Below are 18,578 nucleotides of genomic sequence, written 5' to 3'. Positions count from 1 at the left end.
TTCTCCACTATGCTGCCAGAAATTGATATCAACTTCATTCCTCTAAGCTGAGGCTTTGGTTCTTGTTAAAATGTAAATGTCTGTGCTTGAGACAGCATGTTAAGGCAGTATTTCTCACAGTGTCATCTTAAAACCACTGCCATAAAATTCATCTGGCATGCTTGTTAAAATGCTGATCATGGGTCACATCTCAAGCTTTCTGATACACATCTTGGGATGGAGGGAGGAGGAATTTGTATTAAGTATACAGTGGAGAATCACATTGTTGTTATGTGTCTTTTATGCTTTTGAAAAAATTAGTTTCAAATTCTTTTCCAAAACGAATTTTCATAACAAAAAAAGCTTAGGAATACTTGATATCTGGAAAAAGAAATGTCTTCCTGATACTGGCATGAGAAAAATTGCTTTTCTCTGTAAAGAATCGAGCATTTACTGAGTCTGTTTCCCTGACCATGCCATGGGGGTATTTTCGCTTATATCTTTAGGTTATTTGGTCTCAAAACCAGTGGTTAGCTTGTTTTACTGAATTTTCTTCAGACCAGTCAAGGAAATGTAAAGGCTCATTTTTCAGCCACATTTATAGACAAACTGTGGAGCCTTGAAAGGTTAAATAGCTTCTCCTTTTAGAAAGGGCGGGAGAACCCTTTAAGTGTTCTTATAAAAATATGTTTGAGCATAACTCCAATTATTCTCTTAGGAGAAGTTCTTTGAAATGGATTTACTAGGTCAAAAGGTATGCATATTTTAAGGCTTCCCATCCCATAATAAAAATAGCTTTATTATCCTGATTGTAAAAAAAAAAATACCAGTATAAACTTAATATTAGATATGTGCAGACACTTCGGAAAGATTTAGGAAGAAATTAAAATTACCCCAAACCTGCTACCGAGAGAATACCATGACTGAACGTGTTCGTATTTCATATATCTTATTGGATTTTTTTTCTTATGCATACAAATACTTTATTTTTCAGAGAACAGAATAATCCTGCTTTGCAATCGGATATTTTAAATCACCATTATATCGTGTGTCTCACTCCATGTCTGTAAATGTGAATTTTGGAAAACGACATGGTATTTTATAGGTGTCGCAGACAATGTGTATATCATCTAGCCAAACGCCTGATCCTAGCAGTTTCTTCATTTGTTCATTAAACAAATTATTATCCAGTTTGCAGTCTGCCCCTGTCTTTTCAGAAAGGGCAGCATTCAGGTATCCAGTTTTATACTCTCCTCTCTCTTTGCTTATTGGGTGCGGAGTACTTAGGGGCCCCCAAGAGTCCACAGGCCGGCCAGGGACTGAAGGTGGGGTCTCCTAAACAAAGGATGTGCTAGTTAATGAGATTCCATTTCTTAAGAATTTGAACTAAAAAATCCTCAGAGTTAGAGACAGCCCGAGGAACAATATGGAAGCCGTCTTGAAGTGCAGGAATGGAGAGGTTATAAAAGCAATTAGCACATTCATTAAAAAAGCAGAAACTGTGAGATAAAGGCAAGATACGGAGAGAGAGGACGCCAGTTGGTGGAGTGCAGGAAGAAACAGCCCGTGGAAGACAGCTGAATTGGTTCATGCTGGAGAACTAGAGCAAGAGCCACATGGTGAGTCTGCCAGCCCCTTGCTTAGGTCACCTCCTGCCTATGCTGGAGGACCCCCAATTCTAGCTTTGCTCCTGTTGGTGTGTTTCTGTTAGATTCCACTTCCCTGGTACTCCGTGTATTACAAGTCCATCCGCCAGTTCAACCACCCACAGACTGATCGTTTGAGTGAGTCTCTGTTCCCTGAGGCCTAAAGAATATAAATCACACAATGGTTTTGATCATTTAGACCAACAGTTACTTAAGGGAGTGATTTTTGGTTTAAATTTATTCAATACATTGTTCAAATACCCCATATCTTTGTTTTTGGCTTCCTCATCTACCAGGAACAAAAACGCAGACTGTTGAACACTTTACTAGTATAATACATCAGACCATCTTTTTTCTTACACTGCCAGTTATCACTTTATAGAGTCTGATGCAGATCACTTCCTCAAGTGCTTTTTCTGTTTAATTTCAATTGCCTTGTTACCTTTAATCTGATGCTAGGAAGGCCCCCTTGCTTTCTTTTTGTATGTATACTTTTTTGATATGTCTGTAGTCACCCTTGTCTCTTTGAACTTTTCTGTATCACTTTTCTTTTTCAATTTAACTGTCTCTTATTGAAAATCTAGAGATTTTGCCAATATTTTCATTGAGACCTATCTGAAAATCTCTGGAATTAATAGGATGAGTTCACACACCGTGTAGCCATCTCCGTGCCCCTTTGGTTCTCTTGCTGGATTTGCAGTTTCCCTTGGTGTCAGCGTGGGCACGTGACTTGAGTTCTAACAGAATATGGTGACAGTGAAGTTCTTGCACTTCAAAGCCATGACCCCTTAGCTCTATCTGATCTGCAGACAATTTCCACAGCAGCCTTGTTTTTTTTTTTTTTAATATTTATTTATTTATTTATTTATTTATTTGACAGATCACAAGTAGGCAGAGAGGCAGGCAGAGAGAGAGAGAGAGGAGGAGGAGGAAGCAGGCTCCCCGCTGAGCAGAGAGCCCGATATGGGGCTTGATCCCAGGACTCTGGGATCATGACCTGAGCTGAAGGCAGAGGCTTTAACCCATTGAGCCACCCAGGTGCCCCTTCCACGGCAGCCTTGTAAACCACAGCTGAAATGGCAGGCTCTATAGTCTGAGTCCCCGAATTACTACGTGGAGCAGAGCCCCACTACTGCCCACCGGACTATATATGAGAGAGAAATAAATTTGGGCTATGTAAAGCCACTCAGATGCAAATGTCATGACAGCTAGCGTGTATGAATGCAAGAAATGGTAAAGAAAGAGGGTTCTACCATAACCCCAAGCTAAACCATATCGTACTGTTTTTATAGCTGGGGAGTGGGCACTGAGCTCTTAGTTCTATGAGAAGAAAGTGACTAAAAGAATGTGAGTACTGGGTGGTAGTTGACAGGGGCTACATTTTGTAAGGTTTTAGCAAAATCCCAAGTAATAACTGCCTGGCTTGAAAGAAAAGAAGAAAACAGAGACTAGAACTTTGGAGCTTTTAAGTAGGAAAAGCTGATTGCCTTTGGGCTCAAAAGTTGAAAGACGATTTTGAGGAGTTAAAGCCCTTCAAGACTCAGTCCAAGGCAAAGAACTCCTTAAAGGTGTGGTATTTCCTCTCAGCTTCCCCAAATTGCCACCATTAAATTGAGAAAGAGTGGGAAAAAATAAATTAGGTTTGGGAATTATGAGTAGGAAAGAGATTTAGGTATGATTATTGACATGCAGAACTTCCTCAAAACAAACACATTAGACGTTTACTAAGGGTTTGGAAAAATTATGTAGCCAAAGATCCCTTAGAGCCTGGCTATCATTAGAAACCTCTTCTCTGATCACAAACCAGGGGACTGTGTGAATGGAGGTAACACATCTGTGTCATCATACACTAGCCAAAGACTGTTAAATAGTGGCCAAAGACTCAGGCCATGGTCAATCCCAAGTGAGACTCTTTCCAGTAGTTTCTGCCCTGTTTTTTAAAGCAACTGCACAAGAAGCCAGCTTCTGAACATTGTTTGCTCTTTGGCCCAGCCTTCTTCCCTGCCTCTTGCCTACACATCAGAAAGAGTTCCACAGCGTTAGAGAGGTAGCCGGGATTGGTACGCTTCCTCTTTGCTCTGGCTGTACTTGGCCCCAGGCCTTCTGTGTAGTTGCTGTCGAATGCTCTTCATCTGCATCAGGAAGGTTTCAAGGGAGCTGGCTTCATCTATCCTACAGCTGCCTTTTACCCTCAGCCAGACTTAGAAGTATCGCTAAGGTTTCTTGAGGCTCCCTTCCCTTCCTCCTTAATTTTTAACAGCTTTGTTAAAATATAATTCATATACCATGTACTTTACACGTTTAAGGTATAGAATTCCATGATTTTTAGTCTATGCATAGAGATGTGCAACCGTCACTACTGCCAGTTTTAAAACATTTTCATCATCTCAAAAAGAAACATGTACCCTTTAGCTATTTTCCCCTCTTCCCCCCACCAATTTCTAAAGCAACAACTAATTTACTTTCCATGTCCATAGATTTCCCTATTCTGGACTTTTCACATGAATGGAGTCACATAGTGAATGGCCTCTTTCACTTAGCATAGTGTTTTAAAAGTTCACCCATGCTTAGCATGTATCAATACTTCATTTTCTTTATGGTCAAATAATACTTCATTTTATGAACACTACATTTTGTTTATCCGTTTGTCTGTTAATGGACACTTGAACTGTTTCTGTCTTTTGGCTAGTATGAGTAATGTTGCTATGAACATTTGGGTACAAGTTCCCTTCACTTATTTCTTCTTTTCAAGAAGGAAGTTTCCAAGTCACCACCCAGGGCTTTCCTTTAATTTGCTTCTATCTGCAACCCATTAGAAATTCAATGAAGTCTTGATGATACTCTTTCCTGCTTTCCAGGGCTGATGTGGGTTTTCTGTATTTTAATTTTTTTTTTAAGATTTATTTGTTTATTTGAAAGTCAGGGGAAGGGCAGTGGAGGAGGGAGAGAGACTCTCAAGCAGACTTTTCCCTGAATGTGGAGCCTGAGGTGGGGTCATTACCCTGAGATCATGATCTGAGCTGAAGTCAAGAGTCCGATGCTTAACTAACTGAGCCACCCATGCTCCCCAATATTCTTTTGATACTTCTAGTCATTATAGGGAACGGAGAGATTTTGCTGGGTCTGCAGCACCTGGATGACCAAAGTCTATTCTTGTACCCTTTACAGGAGGATATTGAGTGTAAAACTTTTTTTTTTTTTTAAGTAACTCAAGTTCATCATAAACTAATTCATTTAGTGAATAATTCAGGTTTCAGTGACATACATAATTCTGTTTGTTTTTCCATGAAATGGCCTTAGAAAACTGTTTTCCCTTATATTTACTATCCTCATCAGCCTGGTAGTAATCATGATTTATTGAGTACTCTACCAGTATGTAATGAGCCAAGGATGGCAAATTTAGAGAGTGATATTTTTATATTTTAGATCTTCTGTAATTAGGACAAGATTTACACCAATATTACTTATTGAAAATTTTTAAACAAATGAGGACATAGAAAAATGAGTAGTTACAAATGTTGGTAAAGTCTATGAAGGGAATTACAGGATAAAATGAGAGTGGACAAGAGGGCTACCTACTTAGAGTGTTCTGGGAAGAATTAGTTAAGGAGAATTTACAATTTAACCATTTATTGTCGTAAAATTTACGAATAAGATTAAAACATGTTTTAAATCCAAATCTTTTCATTTAATATTTGGTGATAGTCAATGGTGGTATGAAATCAAGCAGGCAATCAGTTTTTGTTACACTTCTGGAGAAAAGATTTTCACCATGCTGAATAGGTAGATCAATGCTTTGGGGGGAAACTGGTATTTTCCATGGTATCAGTGGGTTCATTACTGTTGTTCACAAATAGCTCCCCACTCCTGCCACCACGTGATAGGACTGTACTCACTGCCCTTCTAAAATTAGCTTTGGCCACATGATTTACCTTGACCAATGAGATGTGAGCAAAAGTGACATGCATCACTTCCAGGAGGAACATATACGAGCCAGTATACAGTTCCTATAATTCCCTTCCCAGCATTGGGTGAGCTTTGAAGTGTATAGGGAGATAAACCCTTTATCAGCCTTGCTGCCTGAGTGAACACGGCAGGCAGAGCCCGTGGCCAACCTGCTTTGGAAACTGTGGTATGAGTGGCCGAGAAGCTTTTGTTATGATAGGCCACTGAAATTCTGAAGTTTAGCTTATCCTGACCTGATTAGTCCCTTGAGTTTCAGGATAGGTCACTTTATAAGATCAAGATAAACCAATCATTCCAAAGAATTTCCTCCTCCTCACATCTTTGCAAGTCTCCAAGTTTCATATCTCAATGTGGTGCCTCAGTGGCTATTTCCTTATCTGGCCACAACATGGCTACTGCAGTATGAAGAAGCCATGCCCAGCAGCCCTCCTGGCCTGGAAAGTCCACCTGCCATGGAGGGGACTGCTTATCACCTCTACTATAACTCTTCTTGCATGTGGACCTTGAGACCAGGCCCCTTCTACTACTTAGTAGGACCACAAGCATTTGTCCTGGAGTACGAACTGAGCACCCGAGGTGGCTGACTTTCCTTCCACTTGAGAGAAACTTTCCTTCTTTTCCTCTTCACTTCTTAGTGGACACCCCTTCCAGATCGTTAAACACATCTTTTTCAGAATCTTCTGAAAATCACTTATCCTACTGTATCCTAGGCCTCTTTTGAAGGTTCTGTATTTTGTCCCTACCATCTTAATGAACTAGAGGATGGTTCTGACAAAGCCCCTCCCCTTTTTTTCATATCAGCAATGGGGGAGGAGAGGTGACTGCTTCACCAATTTTACCAGTTTAACTTCTTTGCCCTCCTTTTTTGTTCTCATTAGCTACTTCTTAAAGATTTAGTGATAAGTTTACTTACATCTGGAGAACTGGGCTACTTCCCTGTGTAAAAATGATCTAGCACTCTCTTGGGGCTTGATATAGGAAAACTTAAAAAGTAAAATGTATAACCCTTGAGTATAAAATGTTTCCAATGTAATTAGGGAAAGAACTTGTTTATGTGAAATAATGTGTGAGTGAAAGAGTATTACATTTTAGCATTATGTATGGTTAAAGTAATTAAACAAGGGGGCTGTTAGTTTGAGGTAACTCTAATGCCTGGTGGCCTATATAAGCAAACCAAAACCTAAGCCCGTAAATGCCTCAAAGTTATGGCATTGAAAGCTGAGGACAAGCAATCACAAACAGCCAACTTGACTTAAACATAGAGCCAGTCAATAATTTCCTTACTTTGCTTCTGCCCTTTCTCTGTAAAGTTCTCCATTGAGCTTCTGTTGGTAGAGTGCTCCTAACAAATTCTTGTTCGGTGCTGCCCTGCTGGAATTGATTTTTGCTCATATAAACTCTTGAAATTTTTACTATGCCTCAGGTTATCTTTTGACAATTTACATCAGTAAATTCTATTTCATATTGTTTAGAAGTTGAAAAATTGGGTAGCCGTTGATTGGGTACAAACTGCATAGTGCTTGATTTTATTAATAAGGTAAGTAAACCTTGATGAAGTGTTGAAGATAAAGACTGCTGCATTCTCTCTCATCCTCTGGGATGGGAAAGAACAGTAGTTAAAGTTACTGATTAGACTTCAGAAAATATATGGAAACAGAACATTTTTGCTTCATAGGGGGACAGGAGCTGTGCGGAGAGGATGTCTTCAAGATGGCGACATAGGTCATTCCTGACTTCACTCCCCTCACAAGAACAATGACTAATAACTATCCATGAACAAGGTAGCATCCTAGAACATGGAGGTAAAGCAGAAGCATCCCCTATTACCACAGAGACCAAGAAAGACCACAGTAGAAACTTAAGAGGAGCAGCTATACGCTGACCATATTCCTCCTCCCCGCAAGCCCCCACAGATTAACATCATAAATACTCACTGGTAATGGAAAATATGTAGTCAAAGTTAGATTGTGTGATATGGTAATGGGTAGTGCATAATTTGCTTACATTCATGAATGTAGTAAAAATAACCATAACTACAAGAATCTGTTATTAGTTACACAATATGAAAAATATGTAGATTGTAACAGTGATAACCTAAATTGTGAGGGGGAGGAGAAGTAAAATGTAAAGTTTAGGAATTCTTTGGAATTGAAATTTAAGTTGTTATCAGCTTAAAATAAGATGTTACGGTTTTAAGATATTTTATGAACTGAGACAAACCCCCCAAGTCCACATGTGGATACAGACCAGCTAAGTACTTAGTGACATTGTTTTCTCCAGTTTCTATAAGAATTTCCGATAGCACAATGAAAGTAAAAAATGTGACGGTATCATTTAAGTTCAGATTCTTAATCTGCGTTGTATGGAAATCACAGTCTGTGCATCAGGGTGCTTCCATTGAAAGGCAGAGGCAACCATCACTGGGGGTGCCTGGGTGGCTCAGTTGGCTGAGCTGCCTTAGGCTCAGGTCATGATCCTGGGTCACAGGATCGAGTCCCACATCAAGCTTTCTGCTCAGTGGGAGTCTGCTTCTCCCTCTGACCTCTTCCCTCTCATGCTCTCTCTCATTCTCTCTCTCTCTCTCAAATAAATAAATAAAATCTTAAAAAAAAAGAAAAAGGCAACCATTTCTGTTAACCTTCTGTGGCTCCCTAAATATATTCCAGAAATGATCTCTTTTAAGGATACTTGACTTTTGGTACGCCTCCTCTTCAGGGAGTCCCACACGTGTCACGCCGTTAAATTCCTCCTCATGGCTTTGTTGTCGTCTAAAGCGCTGTGCCAAAGAGGAATTTCTATTTCTTTTTCTTCCAGATTTAAAAGTTTGCGTGTGTTGTGTTGTTCTTTAGCAACAATCAGTAAAGCTTATGGGAAAAGTGTGTCTCCAAGAACAGGAAAGAAAAGTGTGAGAAAAAGCAGCTGTCATCATACTCCTAGCCTTTTTGAACCTTTAATGTAGTGGTAGATTTCTCCAGAACAACTCCCTTCTCTATCCCTGCTCTGCTCACTCATGGGAGAACAAAAGGTCAGCATTTTCTGTGAACACATCATGCATTTGGAGTTGGGCAGGACTAGCTTTCATACAAAACAGCTGAAATAGGGAATTCCAGCTCACTTCCCTCACCACCAGAGCCATCTGTGTCCACTTTAGCCTGGGCAGCATCTGGCCCTGCCCCTTCCTCCTTTTATTGCCTGAGGCTCTCTATCCTTTGCTCTTGCTGGTGCCAAGCAGTGCTTCCCCTGGCTCTGGTGCAGTAGATGGTGAGGCTGAACTAGATGCTGCTGCTTGACCTCATTCCCTGCCCTGGTCTTGTGCCCTCTCCAAGTATCTTCACCTCCAGTATCCCCCCATGAACTTGTCTATTAGCAGCTCTCTATCCTCTGTCACCTTGATCCTGTTCCTCAGCTCACACACTGGACCCCGTGGCCCCTCAGGACTCCCAGGACTGACTCTGCACACCCACCCCAGGGTTCTGTGTGTCCAGTTCCAATGTCATATGTGCTGATGACCCTTCTATCCCTCCCCGGAGCACTCCCCACCTCATGCACTTCTTCCCCTGTTGCCTCCATGCAGGTGATCCTCTCATCTGAGCTCACCACTTGGGATATTGGGTGCTTTATCTTTCCATTGTCTGTGCTCTGAATTCCTGACTAGATTATAGACTCCATAAGGCAGGATTGTATATGTTTTATTCAGTACTAAGTACTCTTGAGAGCCATGCCTGGCACAGAGCAAGCGTGTAATGATTATGTGATGAATGGACGGATGGTTTTTCCTGCCACCTGGTCCCTGAACTTCAGATTCATATAGACTTTTTCCCTCGCTCTCCAAATCTGGTCTGAAGTCTGTGAACTCTTTTGCTTAAAATCAAGCCCTCATTTCTAGATTATTATAATTGTCTCCTCTGCTATCTTTGTGACTCATTACTGCCTGGTGTTTTTTACTGACGCATTTGTCATAACTATCACTTTTCTTTTTTTTTTTTTTTAATTTATTTGACAGACAAAGATCACAAGTAGGCAGAGAGGCAGGCAGAGAGAGAGGAAGGAAAGCAGGCTCCTCTGTGGAGCAGGGAGCCCGATGCGGGGCTCGATCCCAGGACCCTGGGATCATGACCTGAGCTGAAAGCAGAGGCTTTAACCCACTGAGCCACCCAGGCACCCTGTAACTATCACTTTTCATGTTTAAAAATCTTTTACCTGTCTTGTACCATAGCCTGGCATTTAAGATTTCCTGATTTTTTCAACCACATCCCCTGCCATTCCCTCTACCTACTCAGTCCGCATCTCAGCTGCATCCTTCACTCTCTGTTGACCTACCCATGTGCCCATGTGATTCTGTCACCTGTACTCCCTCTGCCTTCTCCTACCAACTCCAAGCCCCCATTCCTGCCATCAGCTGGAATTAGATCCCATTCTCTTGGAATTCTCTGAAGATTATTTGGGAAGTTCTTTAATAAAACATCACTTTCAACCTTACATGCGGTTGTTTATATAAGTGCTGTTTTTCCTAAGCAGATTGCAAACTCCTCAATACAAAGGTGTGTGTGTGTTTGTGTGTGTGTGTGTTGCACTTTATTTACGCAGTGCCTAGGAAATTTGAAAATTCAGTATTTCCTGAGTGATGGTACACATGGTATATAATCTCTAAAGCAGATAAGCTACACTAAGTAGGAAAAGAGATGCCAGGTACTGTGAAATGTGGCTGCAGAACAGATAAGAATTCCATCGTTTAGGACCATTATCGCTCTCCTCTGAAAGGGGGCTTGTCTCCTCCGGAGAGCTTTCTCTTGAGGTCCAAGGCTTCTCTGCTACATTCCCCTGTGGACCCTGTACTGGCCATGGGGACCTGAGCTCAGAGGCTGGTGTCAGGGATAGATCTGGTGCCTGGCTTCATGTCCCCTTGTTTCATCCCACTATCTTAGCTTAGAGCTGATAGAGCCAAATTTGGCTGAGACCAAAATCACCACAGGATAATTGGATGTGGATTGGAATTACTCTTCTGGAGGATGGAATGGTTACCAGTTATTCCTTTATCTTCTTTTTCCTCTCCTCCTCTTCAGGCCTTACCGTCCAAGTCCTATCCAAATTATAAAACATGATTTTTTTTTTCAGCAGAGCAGTTAATGTAGTTGGTTTCTGAGCCCTGGTTGCTCTATTTTTTTTTTTGAGGCTCAGGATCCTTTATTGGCAGAGTTTATGACAAGGTGGAAAATAGGTTCATGGGAAGTGCTAGTTCCAGCTTATTGGGTAGTGGCTCCCTACAGTGCCATTTTCTCAAATAACTTGTCATCTAGTAGCCAAGTATTATGATTTGTTATTAATGTGTGCCATGGGTGTAGAAGGGAAGAATAGGACACATAATGTCCTTTATTTGGTCAACATGTGATTATTGAGCCCTTCCTATAATCCCAGGAACTTTGCTGATCACTGGAGATAGGAGTCCAAAAGCAAGGAAGGGCTCTGCTTTATGTAGCTCGCAGTAGTGTGAAGAAGGCAGGTGATTAAGTCAGTGTGAATATGGGATGTCTTGTAATAGAGGAAATATGGAGTGCTTTGGGAATACATGATTGGGAAAAAGAGGGGAAACTTAACCCATTAAAGTGGTATTATTGTCTCCACTTTACTTATGCAAAACTTGGGACTTAGAAAACTAACTTGTCCAGGGTCATGCAACAAATAAGTTGCAGAACCAGAATTTTTATTCAAGATAGCCTTCCTTTGAAGCTTCTGGTCCTGTGTTGTCACTGTGGTTTTTCGCTTCATGTCAAATGTGAGCCATGGTACACTAGAGTCAGCTAGTGCTGTCTCATGAGAGGTCATTTTATATGTTCAGGAATTTTGCAAGTTTGTGATATCATGTTGCACATGAAATAACCACTACGGGCATATTTACACCAGAGAAATTGGCATTCACTACAAATACAGCATTTTTCTTTCCTGAAGATCTGGTTGTTAAACGTTTATCACCCACTGCAGGATGTGCAACATCACTACATTCTTTTAAAAAATTACAAAATGGGAGAGGAGTCAAGATGGCAAAGAAGTAGCAGGCTGAGACTACTTCAGCTAGCAGGAGAGCAGCTAGATAGCTTATCTAAAGATTGCAAACACCTACAAATCCAACGGGAGATTGAAGAGAAGAAGAACAGCAATTCTAGAAACAGAAAATCAACCACTTTCTGAAAGGTAGGACTGGCAGTGAAGTGAATCCAAAGCGACGGGAAGATAGACCCTGGGGGGAGGGGCCGGCTCCCGGCAAGGTGCGGAGCAACGGAGCACAAAATCAGGACTTTTAAAAGTCTGTTCCGCTGAGGGACATCGTTCGAGAGGCTAAACTGGGGTGAAGCCCACGCGGGGTCAGCGTGGCCTCAGGTCCCGCAGGGTCACAGAAGGACCGGGGATGACTGAGTGTCGCAGAGCTTACAGGTATTAGAACGGGAAAGCCGGCTACAGAGAAGGAGCCAAGGAGTGAGCTCCCAGCTCGGGGTTACCTTGAACCGGTCGCAGGCTTGGTGAACTCGGAGCACGGCCGGAGGCCATGGAGACAGGAATAATTGGGCGCTGTTCTCTGAGGGCGCACTGAGGAGTGGGGCCCCGGGCTCTCGGCTCCTCCGGGCCGGAGATCAGGAGGCTGCCATTTTCATTCCCATCCTCCAGAACTCTATGGAAAGCGCTCAGGGGACAAAAGCTCCTGAAAGCAAACCCGAGCGGATTACTCAGCCCGGCCCCTGGTCAGGGTGGCGCAATTCTGCCTGGAGCAAAGGCACTTGAGAATCACTACACCAGGCCCCTCCCCCAGAAGATCAACAAGAAATCCAGCCAGGGCCAAGTTCATCTACCAAGGAGTGCGGTTTCAATACCAAGGAGAGCAGCGGAATTCCAGAGGAGGAGAAAGCAAAGCACGGAACTCATGGCTTTCTCCCTGTGATTCTTTAGTCTTGCAGTTAATTTAATTTTTTCTTCTTTTTCATTTTTTTTTCTTTTTTTCTCTTCTGCTAAATTTTTTTAAACTTTTACCCTTTTCTTTTTTAACTTTTTAAACAAGCTTATCTAATATATATATATATATATATATATATATATATATATATATATATTTCTTGTTTTCTTTTTTTAATTGTTTCTTTTCTTTTTTTTTCCTTTCTGAACCTCTTTTTACCCCCTTTCTCCCCCCTCACAATTTGGGATCTCTTCTGATTTGGTTAAAGCATATTTTCCTGGGGTTGTTGGCACCCTTTTAGTATTTTACTTGCTCCTTCATACACTCTTATCTGGACAAAATGACAAGGCAGAAAAATTCACCACAAAAAAAAGAACAAGAGGAAGTACCAAAGGCTAGGGACCTAATCAATACAGACATTGGTAATATGTCAGATCTAGAGTTCAGAATGACGATTCTCAAGGTTCTAGCCGAGCTCAAAAAAGGCATGGAAGATATTAGGGAAACCCTCTTGGGAGATATAAAAGCCCTTTCTGGAGAAATAAAAGAACTAAAATCTAACCAACTTGAAATCAGAAAAGCTATTAATGAGGTGAAATAAGAAATGGAGGCTCTCACTGCTAGGATAAATGAGGAAGAAGAAAGAGTTAGCGATATAGAAGACCAAATGACAGAGAATAAAGAAGCTGAGCAAAAGAGGGACAGCTACTGGGCCACGAGGGGAGAATTAGATAAGTGACACCATAAGACAAAACAACATTAGAATAATTGGGATTCCAGAAGAAGAAGAAAGAGAGAGGGGAGCAGAAGGTATATTGGAGAGAATTATTGGAGAGAATTTCCCCAATATGGCAAAGGGAACAAGTCTCAAAATCCAGGAGGTGCAGAGAACCCCCCTCAAAATCAATAAGAATAGGCCCACACCCCATCACCTAATAGTAAAATTTACAAGTCTTAGTGACAAAGAGAAAATCCTGAAAGCAGCCCAGGAAAAGAAGTCTGTAACATACAATGGTAAAAATATTAGATTGGCAGCAGACTTATCCACAGAGACCTGGCAGGCCAGAAAGAGCTGGCATGATATATTCAGAGCACTAAACGAGAAAAACATGCAGCCAAGAATACTATATCCAGCTAGGCTATCATTGAAAATAGAAGGAGAGATAAAAAGCCTCCAGGACAAACAAAAACTGAAAGAATTTGCAAGCACCAAACCAGCTCTACAGAAAATATTGAAAGGGGTCCTCTAAGCAAAGAGAGAGCCTAAAAGTAGTAGATCAAAAAGGAACAGAGACAAGATACAGTAACAGTCACCTTATAGGCAATACAATGGCACTAAATTCATATCTCTCAATAGTTACCCTGAATGTTAATGGGCTAAATGCCCCAATCAAAAGACACAGGGTATCAGAATGGATAAAAAAACAAAACCCATCTATATGTTGCCTACAAGAAACTCATTTTAAACCTGAAGACACCTCCAGATTTAGAGTGAGGGGGTGGAAAAGAATTTACCATGCTAATGGACATCAGAAGAAAGCAGGAGTGGCAATCCTTATATCAGATCAATTATATTTTAAGCCAAAGACTATAGTAAGAGATGAGGAAGGACACTATATCATACTCAAAGGGTCTGTCCAACAAGAAGATCTAACAATTTTAAATATCTATGCCCCTAACATGGGAGCAGCCAACTATATAAACCAATTAATAACAAAATCAAAGAAACACATCAACAATAATACAATAATAGTAGGGGACTTTAACACTCCCCTCACTGAAATGGACAGATCATCCAAGCAAAAGATCAACAAGGAAATAAAGGCCTTAAACGACACACTGGACCAGATGGACATCACAGATATATTCAGAACATTTCATCCCAAAGCAACAGAATACACATTCTTCTCTAGTGCACATGGAACATTCTCCAGAATAGATCACATCCTTGGTCCTAAATCAGGTTTCAACCGGTATCAAAAGATTGTGATCATTCCCTGCATATTTTCAGACCACAATTCTCTGAAGCTAGAACTCAATCACAAGAGGAAATTTGGAAAGAACCCAAATATATGGAGACTAAACAGCATCCTTCTAAAGAATGAATGGGTCAACCAGGAAATTAAAGAAGAATTGAAAAAATTCGTGGAAACAAATGATAATGAAAACACACGGTTCAAAATCTGTGGGACACAACAAAGGCAGTCCTGAGAGTATAGGGTTTCAAGCCTTTCTCAAGAAACAAGAAAGGTCTCAGGTACACAACCTACCCCTACACCTAAAGGAGCTGGAGAAAGAACAAGAAAGAAACCCTAAAACCAGCAGGAGAAGAGAAATCATAAAGATCAGAGCAGAAATCAATGAAATAGAAACCAAAAAAGCAATAGAACAAATCAACGAAACTAGGAGCTGGTTCTTTGAAAGAATTAATAAGATTGATAAACCCCTGGCCAGACTTATCAAAAAGAAAAGAGAAAGGACCCAAATAAATAAAATCATGAATGAAAGAAGAGAGATCACAACTAACATCAAAGAAATACAGACAATTATAAGAACATACTATGAGCAACTTTATGCCAACAAATTTGACAATCTGGAAGAAATGGATGCATTCCTAGAGACATATAAACTACCACAACTGAATCAGAAAGAAATAGAAAGCCTGAACGGACCCATAACCAGTAAGGAGATTGAAACAGTCATCAAAAATCTCCAAACAAACAAAAGCCCAGGGCCAGACGGCTTCCCGGGGGAATTCTATCAAACATTTAAAGAAGAAATAATTCCTATTCTCCTGAAACTGTTCCAAAAAGTAGACATGGAAGGAAAACTTCCAAACTCATTTTATGAGGCCAGCATCATCTTGATCCCAAAACCAGACAAGGATCCCATCAAAAAAGAGAACTACAGACCAATATCCTTGATAAACACAGATGCGAAAATTCCCACTAAAATACTAGCCAATAGGATTCAACAGTACATTAAAAGGATTATTCACCATGACCAAGTGGGATTTATTCCAGGGCTGCAAGGTTGGTTCAACATTTGCAAATCAATCAATGTGATACTACACATTAATAAAAGAAAGAACAAGAACCATATGATACTTTCAATAGATGCTGAAAAAGCATTTGACAAAGTACAGCATCCCTTCCTGATCAAATCTCTTCAAAGTGCAGGGATAGGGGGCACATACCTCAATATCATCAAATCCATCTATGAAAAACCCACTGCAAATACCATTCTCAATGGAGAAAAACTGAAAGCTTTTCCGCTAAGGTCAGGAACACAGCAGGGATGTCCATTCTCACCACTGCTATTCAACATAATACTAGAAGTCCTAGCCTCAGCAATCAGACAACAAAAAGAAATTAAAGGCATACAAATCAGCAAAGAAGAAGTCAAACTATCACTCCGCAGATGATATGATACTATATGTGGAAAACACCAAAGACTCCACTCCAAAACTGCTAGAACTTGTACAGGAATTCAGTAAAGTGTCAGGATATAAAATCAATGCACAGAAATCAGTTGCATTTCTCTACACCAACAACAAGACAGAAGAAAGAGAAATTAAGAAGTCAATCCCATTTACAATTGCACCCAAAACTATAAGATACCTAGGAATAAACCTAACCAAAGAGGCTAAGAATCTATACTCAGAAAACTATAAAGTACTCATGAAAGAAATTGAGGAAGAAACAAAGAAATGGAAAAATGTTCCATGCTCCTGGATTGGAAGAATAAATATTGTGAAAATGTCTATGCCACCTAAAGCAATCTACACATTTAATGCAATTCCTATCAAAGTACCATCCATTTTCTTCAAAGAAATGGAACAAATAATCCTAAAATTTATGTGGAACCAGAAAAGACCTCGAATAGCCAAAGGAATATTGAAAAAGAAAGCCAAAGTTGATGGCATCATAATTCCGGACTTCAAGCTCTATTACAAAGCTGTCATCATCAAGACAGCATGGTACTGGCACAAAAACAGACACATAGATCAACGGAACAGAATAGAGAGCCGCGAAATAGACCCTCAACTGTATGGTTAACTAATCTTCGACAAAGCAGGAAAGAATGTCCAGTGGAAAAAGGACAGCCTCTTCAATAAATGGTGTTGGGAAAATTGAACAGCCACATGCAGAAAAATGAAATTGGACAATTTCCTTACACCACACCCAAAAATAGACTCAAAATGGATGAAAGACCTCAATGTGAAAAAGGAATCCATCAAAATCCTTGAGGAGAACACAGGCAGCAACCTCTTCGACCTCAGCCGCAGCAACATCTTCCTAGGAACATCGCCAAAGGCAAGGGAAGCAAGGGCAAAAATGAACTATTGGGATTTTATCAAGATCAAAAGGCTTTTGCACAGCAAAGGAAACAGTTAACAAAACCAAAAGACAACTGACAGAATGTGAGAAGATATTTGCAAACGACATATCAGATAAAGGGCTAGTGTCCAAAATTTATAAAGAACTTAGCAAACTCAACACCCAAAGGACAAATAATCCAATCAAGAAATGGGCAGAAGACATGAACAGACATTTCTGCAAAGAAGACATCCAGATGTCCAACAGACACATGAAAAAGTGCTCCACATCACTCGGCATCAGGGAAATACAAATCAAAACCACAATGAGATATCACCTCACACTAGTCAGAATGGCTAAAATTAACAAGTCGGGAAATGACAGATGCTGGCGAGGATGCGGAGAAAGGGGAACCCTCCTACACTGTTGGTGGGAATGCAAGCTGGTGCAACCACTTTGGAAAACAGCATGGAGGTTCCTCAAAATGTTGAAAATAGAATTACCCTATGACCCAGCGATTGCACTACTGGGTATTTACCCCAAAGATACAAACGTAGTGTTCTGAAGTGGCACGTGCACCCGACTGTTTATAGCTGCAGTGTCTACAATAGCCAAACTATGGAAAGAACCTAGATGCCCATCTACAGATGAATGGATAAAGAAGATGTGGTTTTAAAAAAAATGTGGTATATATACACAATGGAATACTATGCAGCCATCAAAAGAAACAAAATCTTGCCATTTGCGATGACATGGATGGAACTAGAGGGTATCATGCTTAGCGAAGTAAGTCAATCAGAGAAAGACAACTATCATATGATCTCCCTGATATGAGGAAGTGGAGATGCAACATGGGGGGTTTGGGGGATAGGAAAAGAAAAAATGAAAGAAGATGGGATTGGGAGGGAGACAAAACATAAGTGACTCTTAATCTCACAAAACAAACTGAGGGTTGCTGGGGGGAGGGGGGTTGGAAGAAGGAGGGTGGGGTTATGGACATTGGGGAGGGTATGTGCTATGGTGAGTGCTGTGAAGTGTGTAAACCTGGCGATTCATAGACCTGTACCCCTGGGGATAAAAATATATTATATGTTTATAAAAAATAAATTAAAAAAAAGAAAAAAATTACAAAATGTAGTTGGCTTTATAGAGAGGCAAATCCAATGGGTTTAAACTTTTAATAGCATGGAAATCATTGGAGAAGGTGGCAGGCTTATTACAAGGATTTTGAGTTTGGTAGATCTAGTCTGAGGGCAGAAATCTGCATTTTTATAAAAGATGAGATGCTGCCAGAAATGAGAGCACACTTAAACTTTTCAAGTATTTCCCCTTTTTTCCAAACTAAAAATGCCAGATGAACTCCCTAGGTCAGTCCTTCCAGCTCTGTCTCCCCATTCGAATCACCTGGGGAGCCTGTGCAAAATACCAGTATGTGGGCTCTACTCCAGACCCAGTTAAATCAGGACCCATTCAAGGAATTCATGACTTGTGGCCAATTGTATTTCATACTTATGGACAAGGTACTTCTCTGTGGGTCTTATTGTCCTTTTTCCCACTTCTGAATTTGAATGTCTCCTGTGATTTTCTATTTCAGTGTGATCATTTATGTTGGGTATATGAGATAGGAAACTTGGCTTTTTGGCTGACAGGTCTTCAGATGGAGAGAATCACATCTGAGTAACCATATTGTTCCTTAAACATGATTTAAAAGATCTCCAATCTCAG

At 40.6% G+C, this 18,578-nt stretch overlaps 1 long non-coding RNA gene across 1 annotated transcript in view; it reads right to left on the bottom strand.

Annotated features, from left to right (window-relative positions):
- Positions 1-12,320, bottom strand: part of LOC309866988 — a 68,550-nt gene extending 56,230 nt beyond the window's left edge. The window contains exon 1 of the long non-coding RNA XR_014312904.1: positions 12,086-12,320. This is a non-coding gene — a long non-coding RNA (uncharacterized lncRNA). The remainder of the gene's footprint in view (positions 1-12,085) is intronic.
- Between the last annotated feature and the right edge of the window lie 6,258 nt (positions 12,321-18,578).

This window comes from Mustela nivalis, assembly GCF_964662115.1.
Source record: "Mustela nivalis genome assembly, chromosome: 6".
Classification (NCBI taxonomy): Eukaryota; Metazoa; Chordata; class Mammalia; order Carnivora; family Mustelidae; genus Mustela; species Mustela nivalis.
The sequence above is the reverse complement of the archived record's forward strand: the minus strand, read 5'-3'. Positions and strand labels throughout refer to the sequence as shown.